A 5,716-nucleotide genomic window follows, 5' to 3' on the forward strand; every position below is an offset into this window, starting at 1 on the left:
TTCTTAAAGAAAAACTAACAGGTCTGTGAGAGCCGGAATTCTTACTGGTTGGTAGGTGATCAAATACTTATGTCATGCAATAAAATGCAAATTAATTACTTAAAAATCATACAATGTGATTTTCAGGATTTTTGTTTTAGATTCCGTCTCTCACAGTTGAAGTGTACCTATGATAAAAATTACAGACCTCTACATGCTTTGTAAGTAGGAAAACCTGCAAAATCGGCAGTGTATCAAATACTTGTTCTCCCCACTGTACATATGTTCCAAATATATGTGCATATCTAATAGTACTTAATTAATACAAACCTACCTTCCTAATACAGTACATGTCTAGTGGTGCCTTTAAATTATTTAATGTGCATGTCCAATGGCCTTCATAAGTCCAGGACTATGATGCCTATAAATGATTAACCAATGTGCCTGTCCAATGGCCTTCACAAGACCAGGCATGACCCAGAACGGTTAAGCCTGTATTGACTCAGCTTTATAAATTCACATGGATTCTGCTTACATTCTGCTTACACGTGTCTAATGGTTAACCCTATATTGATTCAACTTACTACTTCTAAGAAAACAGTACAGATACTGGAAAATCCCCAAAGTACTGGAAAATCCAATGTTGACAACAGTCAACATATTGATAGTAAAACTCCTCAATGCCCAAAATATTGAGCTCCAGAAATGCTATACCAAACCCTACTGTGGCAGGAACAGTCCAGGTGAATACGATCATAATCACAACAACATGAGAAGTTATTTTAGTTCTATAATGGAGAGGGCGACACACTGCATAATATCGGTCAATAGAAATAGAAGACAAATTAAGAATGGCTGCACTGCACAACATAACATCAGTGCTGCTGTGGATTTTACAGAATACATCTCCAAAATACCAGCAGCTTTCCACTAAATATACCATGCTGGAGGCATCACTAATACCCCTAAGAGTAGGTCTAACACAGCCAGAGAGAGGATGAGGTAGTTGGTTGGTTGGGGTGTGGAGCTGTTTGAAGTGAATTATGGGGATGATTACAAGAAGGTTGCCACACACTGTGAGAACAGACATTGAGCCAAGAAAGAGATAAAGTAATACTTGTATTGTTTCAGGAAAGATTGATCTTTTGCAAGACCCATTCACTGATTCAAAACATAGAAGTATATCCTCAACAATATCAGTCTTGCTGAGACTGATTCCTGGTTTCATGTTTGTGGTTGAAAGAATCATATCATTATTGTCACATTAGTTATTAATATACACTTAAACATTAACTACAGAGTATTAGTTGTAAATTAATGACATTATGCATGGTTACATTTTTTAAATTCAAATACTGAATTATAGTTGCACTTTGTTAATTATCCCATTAATTAACTGAGAAGATTGAAAAACTGCTTGTTTTTAATTAAAAAGTATTTCAATGTTCTTGATTTTCCAGATTGGATAATAAGATAATTAAGAGTACAGCAACACCTTCCATCACTGGATTGATGTACATTTTCTAGCCACATCTCACATTCATCACCACAGTGCAAACATTAATGCTAAAAGTGCAAACATTAAGGCTAAGGTTAAGGTTTCGACTTGAAGGGAGAAAATGTACTTACTGCTAAGTGATCACTTGCTACTGTAGTCACAGGTGCAGATGTGTGAATGGTGCTGAATCAAACACATCTTCTTAGAAGAATGATAGTGTTTATATACTTTTTGGGGCATATTTTTGGCACATCCCTTTCCATGCTGCCAACCACTTGGATTAGGTTATTTATGTACATTCAATTATATATGTTTTGTTGTCACATACACTGGATAGGTGCAGTGAAATGAGTTGTTTCACAGGGTCAGCCATAGTAGTACAGCAAATTATCATTAAGTGCCTTGCTCAATGGCATAGTAGTACAGCAAATTATCATTAAGTGCCTTGCTCAATGGCACATCGACAGACTTTTCACCTTGTTGAACGTTGAATGGGGTGTCTAGCTTGATGTGAGAGCGAATGAGAGCTTTTGGAGTGACAGGTCCGCTCTTTTGTCAGTATTCAACTGCGCACCAGGGAACCTCACATTGTCTTCTGAAAAGCGTTAGGTATACACGACGAAATGCTCCGGCTCTGATTTTATTGGATACATATGAGAAAAACATCATAGAGTAGGATTTTCAACCGAGTTTGACCAGTTTATTCTACGTTTATTGGGACTATTGGAATTTTTCGTTCCAGGCGCAAAGATTTCTTGGACATGTGCCCTCCACATGGCTAGCCAAAGTTGCTAATTCGACAGAAGAAATGGACATTCTAAAACAAAACAACGATTTATTCTGGAACTAGGACTCCTTGCACAACATTCTGATGGAAGATCATCAAAAGTAAGAGAATATTTATGATGTTATTTCGTATTTTTGTGGTTTGTGTTGGCTCCAACAAGGCGGAGAATTGGTGAGCGCTGTCTCACAATATTGCATGCTGTATGTTGTACTAAAGTTATTTAAAAAAATCTAACACAGCGGTTTTATTAAGAACCAGTGTATCTTTCATTTGCTGTACAACATGTATTTTTTAGTAAAAATATCTCCGGACAATTTGGTGCATCATGGCTACATATTCACAATGTAAAACCAGGATTTGTACCTCTAAATATGCACATTTTCAAACAAAACATAAATGTATTGTATAACATGATGTTATAAGACTGTCATCTGATGAAGTTGTTCAAGGTTAGTGATTAATTTTATCTCTATTTGTGGGTTTTGTGAAAGCTACCTTTGCGGTGAATAAATGGCGTTGTGTGTTTGGCTATTGTGGTGAGCTAATATAAATATATATTGTGTTTTCGCTGTAAAACACTTAAAAAATCGGAAATATTGGCTGGATTCACAAGATGTATATCTTTCATTTGCTGTACACCATGTATTTTTCATAAATGTTTTATGATGAGTATTTATTTATTTCACGTTGCTCTCTGTAATTATTCTGGCTGTTTTGGTGCTATTTGTGATGGTGGCTGCAATGTAAAACTACGATTTATACCTCAAATATGCACATTTTCGAACAAAACATAAATGTATTGTATAACATGATGTTATAAGACTGTCATCTGATGAAGTTGTTCAAAGGTTAGTGATTAATTTTATCTCTATTTGTGGGTTTTGTGAAAGCTACCTTTGCGGTGGAAACATGGTGAAAACATGGCGTTGTGTGTTTGGCTATTGTGGTGAGCTAATATAAATATATATTGTGTTTTCGCTGTAAAACATTTAAAAAATCGGATTCACAAGATGTTTATCTTTCATTTGCTGTATTGGAATTGTGATTTCATGAAATTATATTATCTGATATCCCTGTCGCGTTAGGCTAGGCTATGCTAGTCAGCTTTTTTGATGAGGAGGATCCCGGATCCGGGAGAGAGAAGCGGTAGAGGTTTTAATATTAGACATTGCGGACCAGCTGTTATTAACAAAAAGACACACACTCCCACCCCTCGTCTTACCAGACATATCTTCTTCTCTGTTTTGCAGGTGCATGGAAAATCACGCCAGCTCTAAATTATCCGTGTCGTCGTTCAGCCACGACTCGGTGAAACATAAGATATTACAGTTTTTAATGTCCCGTTGATAGGATAATCGTAATCTTAGGTCATCAATTTTATTTTCCAATGATTACATGTTAGCATGTAGAACAGATGGCAGGTGGAGTTTACTCGCTCGTATACGGGTTCTCAGAAGGAAGCCTGACCTGCGCCTTCTTTTCCTCTGTCTTTTCTTCACGCAAATGACAGGGATTTGGGCCTGTTCCCAGGAAAGCAGTATATCGGACTCGTCGGACTTGTTTAAGGAAAAAGCTTCTTCCAGTTTGTGGTGAGTAATCGCTGTTCTGATATCCAGAAGTTATTTTTGGTCATAAGAAACAGTAGCAGCAACTTTATGTACAAAATAAGTAAAGAAAATCATAAAACAACTGAAATGTGTTAATCTCCCAGACTGGGTGATGACAGCCTTGGCTAAACACGCACTGTGTCCCATCTTTTATTGTCACTACCTGGATGATATCTTTGGGATGTGGCAACATGATGTGGTACGCTTTCCAACATTCACTTCATCTGAAGTCCGTAAGTATGAAGATAAAGGAGGGATAAAGGAGGATGAAAACAGGAAATGGAAGAAAAAGTCAAGATTTTCATGAAACGTAATCTCAAAATGAGGACGAACAGCTGGATACAATTTATTTTCAAAGGGCTCACCGATTTGGCAGCAGAGTGGAAGGAAGGCCCCATCCGATAATAGCTAGGGTAACTCACTACAAAATGAAGATTTCCTTGCTACAGTAGGGAGGGAGCTGAAGAACACACCATTCTCTATTAATGACCAATTTCGCCATGAAATAGTGGAGAGACGACGTGCCCTGTACCCCACTTTCAAAAGGCTCAGAGCAGAGAAGCAGAACGTTCCTCAACTCTTAGCCAAGAGAGTCTTGCATGCATAGTATTTATATTAGCCCTCTGATTACAATAAAGAGCAAGACGAGCCCCTCTGTTATGGGCCAGCTACAACTTCACTTGGTCTTTCGTTTGCAGCACTTGACCACATGACTGGACAAAAATCAAGATAAGACTAAACTAGAGCCTGCAAGACTTGCTTTTTGGAGTGTGGCGTCTTCATTATGGACAGACCATCTTTAAAACCATTGAATCTATATGTTTTTACAGTTTACAATCTAAGGTAACACAAGTCATTTCGTCTCCTCAACCTGTTCAACAGCCACACCATTCATTACCAGATTCAGCTGAGGTCTACAGCTTAGGGAATGATTTGTACCAAATACAATGCTCTTAGTTTTAGAGATGTTCAGGACCAGTTTATTACTGGCCACCCATTCCAAAACTGACTGCAACTCCTTGTTAAGGGTTTTAGTGACTTCATTAGCTGTGGTTGCTGACACGTATATAGTTTAATCATCAGCATACATGGACACATAGGCTTTGTTAAATGCCAGTGGCAGGTCATTGCTAAAAATATAAAAGAGTAGAGGGCGTAGAAAGCTGCCCTGTGGTACACCACACCATACATGTTTGAAATTAGAGAGGCTTCCATTAAAGAAAACCTTCTGAGTTCTATTAGATAGATAGCTCTGAATCCATGATATGGCCGAGGTTGAAAAGCCATAAAACATGTTTTCTCAACAACAGGTTATGGCCAGTAATATCAAAGGCTGCACTGGAACATAACAGTACAGCTCCCACAATCTTATTATTATCAATTTCTTTCAACCAATCATCAATCATTTGAGTCAGTGTGTTGAGAGCCCTTCTATTTAAGCATACTGCAAATCTGTTGTCAATTTGTTTACAGAGAAATAGCATTGTATTTGGTCAAACACCAATTGTTCCAACAGTTTGCTAAGAGCTGGCAACAAGCTGATAGGTCTGCTGTTAGAACCAGTAAATATTGCTTTTCCACTCATGGGTAGCGGTGTCACGGATGACTAGGAGTGGAAGGTAGGAATCAGGCGCAGAGGGTTCAAGGTAAAATGGCAAATCTATTCCTCCACAAAAATGGTCCTGCCCAAACACAGGGCGGACAACACTGACCAACCCAAACACAGGGTAACACGGTCCAGAGCACAACAATACCTCCAACTCAAAACGTGAACACAAAATAATCCCGCACAAACAAGAGCAGGCTTCACAAGCTTAAATAGGCGAGCAAATCAAGAAAACACAA

At 38.1% G+C, this 5,716-nt stretch overlaps 1 pseudogene; it reads right to left on the bottom strand.

Annotated features, from left to right (window-relative positions):
- Positions 1-568: 568 nt before the first annotated feature.
- LOC139555852 (trace amine-associated receptor 1-like) lies at positions 569-1,207 on the bottom strand (annotated as a pseudogene).
- Between the last annotated feature and the right edge of the window lie 4,509 nt (positions 1,208-5,716).

The sequence above is a fragment of the Salvelinus alpinus genome, chromosome 27 (genome assembly GCF_045679555.1).
Source record: "Salvelinus alpinus chromosome 27, SLU_Salpinus.1, whole genome shotgun sequence".
Lineage (NCBI taxonomy): Eukaryota > Metazoa > Chordata > Actinopteri > Salmoniformes > Salmonidae > Salvelinus > Salvelinus alpinus.